The sequence below is a fragment of the Temnothorax curvispinosus genome, unplaced genomic scaffold (assembly GCF_003070985.1).
Source record: "Temnothorax curvispinosus isolate PA1 unplaced genomic scaffold, ASM307098v1 QBEX01003843.1, whole genome shotgun sequence".
Taxonomy (NCBI): domain Eukaryota; kingdom Metazoa; phylum Arthropoda; class Insecta; order Hymenoptera; family Formicidae; genus Temnothorax; species Temnothorax curvispinosus.
Window position 1 is genome coordinate 1 of NW_020213623.1, and position 3,114 is coordinate 3,114.

General features: G+C 31.2%; 1 long non-coding RNA gene across 1 annotated transcript; it reads left to right on the forward strand.

The window, feature by feature from the left end:
- The first annotated feature begins 513 nt into the window (after window positions 1-513).
- On the forward strand, window positions 514-1,554 carry LOC112452943. The gene is made up of 3 exons (XR_003040556.1): window positions 514-799; window positions 1,129-1,237; window positions 1,351-1,554. It is a non-coding gene; the product is annotated as an uncharacterized LOC112452943 (long non-coding RNA).
- Window positions 1,555-3,114: the final 1,560 nt, after the last annotated feature.

Genomic DNA, 3,114 nt, shown 5'->3' on the forward strand with positions numbered 1-3,114 from the left:
CCATCATGATGGGGCTAAAAATGTCCGATTTTGGGGTCACTCTTTAATGGAAATGGTACAGTAATATTTTTTTACAATTTTCTTTAACGGAGCAAACATACTGATAATATATAAAAGTTGTACAATTTTTGTAACAAATAAATATTTACACTGACAGCTCGAGATCTTTACTTTAAAATTTTTAAATCATTTTTGTAATATATTGAGCAAATGCTCTAATTGATTTACACCTATTTTTATTATGTAAAAGCATTTGTAATTTTATGCAACTAATACGATATATGTAAACTTTCTAAAAGAAGATAGAATTTTGTCGGTAAAGTTTTCAAATATGGTATGTCCTTCAAAAATCAAAATGTATTTGTATTAATCTCCATAATGTATTCAACTGTATATTTTATGTATAAAACAATCAAATAGAATCTTGAGGAGGAGCACTCAATGCGTTCAAAACCAAAAATGGTTACTCTGACTCTTAATCTTACAAACTTATATCTATATAATATATGTCCTTTAATATGTTCTATAATATCCTATAATATGTGTTATTATATTTTAAAAGTCTTCTGAATTATTTTCCTTGCAATTTATAATAATAAACTGCATTATATAGAATTACAAGTATAAATTTTTCAGGTGAACAAGGTTATGTTAATTGGAGGGAAACATGAAAAGAATTTTATTAGAAGAAGTTTGAGGGCTACATTTTCTGATGACTTAGCCTCCATGTGTTCATGAACTGGCCAAAAAAATAATTATAAAAATTAAAGATACGCACACACAATTCTGAGCATTAAAAGTAAGTAATTTTTTAAGAAATGTATATATTACTTGCAGTATTAAATGCTATGTTTTATGTCTCAGAATTTATTAAAATTGTCTCCTTATTTTTTGTAGCAATTATCGTTAAAAAGCAGGACACACATACACGTTAAAAATTCTTACGAAATAAAAGAAAAATATATATATCCATAAACTAATATTTTTGATCGATTTAGTATATATGTAAACTATTCCGGAAACTTTTGTGTTATTTCAATAATTATCATAAGTTTTAATTGCCGTTAAATTGACATTATTTATTTCTTTCATCTAACAATAAACTGTATTGAATTTTTCTTATTTCAGAAGCTTTTAGAGCAATATTCCCTCGGAATACAGAAAAAGATTTTCAACACTTTGTAATGGAGTGGTTCAGATTCGCAAACGTCCGTAAGGAAAAAAAAACATTAAAAAGGTAATGTAATGTATTTCGGTATATACTCTCTATAAAATAAAATTATTATAGTTTGCCGCGTTATAATTTATAAGTAGCTTTTTCACTAATTTAATTCTACTTTTATTTTTCAGGAAGTGATAAATATATTATCTTACTTGCGTGGCTCCGCGCGAGTGATTATTATAGTAACAAATTTTTTTATTTGAAAGATGAGTTTTATCCCAAAACCTTACGCTAGGATCAGTGATCTTCACCAAAGATATTATTGTGATAAACTGAAAACTGTAATATATGGTATATATTATTTTTATATAAATAAAACTTTTTTATGATAATTAGTGAATTATTCCCTAATGCAGATTGGTATATAACAGGCCTGGGCAACTTCGAGCTCCGGAGCCACGACACTCCCCTACTTTCCGTAGATAGAAAAGAAGTGTCGTGGTTCTGGAGCTCAAAGTTGTCCAAGCCTGGTCTATAAAAAAGCAATCTAAATAATAATTAGACAATAAATATTGAGATATTTTATTACTATTGCATATTTATTGAAAACATGTTGCCTGTAATAGAAATAAAACATCAATAAGAACTTTAAATAAATGTTAGAATTAACATTACGGTAATCTTAATATAATATTGTAATAAAGTTGATAGTACGTTTAAATTTTTATCTCAAAAACATTACAGGAATGATAGAAAAACCTTAGCGCAATGTTATTTGCAACGTTATGGCACTCCCATTTCAACATTACTGAAATTTCGGAATCGTGGTCAAAGTATGTTCATAATGATGTTCTATACAATATTAAGAACTACATATTTAACAACATTACAAGTTCTAGAATATCGTTGCAATAACATTGTAATAATGGTTTTTTGCTTACTGGGTGGTCAATTGATGTAATTTCTAAATTAAATAGTTTAAATTTTTATTGCGAAAAATATTACCCCAGCCAGGGTTTGAACCTGGAACCTCCCGTATACCGTGCGGGTGTCGTCCCAATTCAACCACTGGGGCTGTGGTAATATTTATCGCAATAACAACTATAAGATGGAGCACCGATTCTTAGGTCGACGGTGTATAGTAAACAGAATAATAAATTTCTTTCGCCAGTATATAGAATAACAATTAAAGTAATAAAAAAAAATTTAAACTATTTAATTTAGAAATTACATCAACTGACCAAAACCCATGGTCGAAATTAATAATGTTTCGATGATTGATCCGAAAAAGTGCTGTGTGAATCCGACAAACCAAGTCGGCTCACAGTTTTTCAATGTTTATATCGAAAAGACGTTATATATTGCCAGTCACGGTCGATTTAAATTACTTTAATTGTTTAAACCTATAGTTAGCAAGTGACCAGTCGTCAATTAGCCGATTGGCGGCATCGGCGATGGTTAATATGACCTGAACATGACCTTTACTTATTTTCTTAAATTCTTGTAGCCCTCCGCTAACAATCTGCGTGACCACGCGGCCAATTAAAAAAGAGTGGGTATCGAGGGGCTTGCTACCCGTGTCGTTATTTCCTTTATCGGGAATGGTACGGATATGGACAATAAAAAAAAACTTGTCAATTGACGCGTAGCGAGAATTAATAAGATTACGAATCGCCGTAAGAGGTGACAAAAAACTCAAATTATCCTTAGACGCAATGTTCTTAGTAAAACTTTTATCTGGTGGTGTCGATTTAACACTCTTACTTGCAGTGGACTCGGATAAGTCCGTTGAGGACCTCTTTCTGCTTTTTTCCAACTCTATTTCCATAGGGAATGATTCGGAAGTAGGCTGCGCAGCGGATGCGGGGGGAAAGCAATCGCCATTGTCCTGAGTCGTGATTGCACACGTGCGATCGCGGGACACGTAACCAGCTTAGGCCCGACAATCAAGG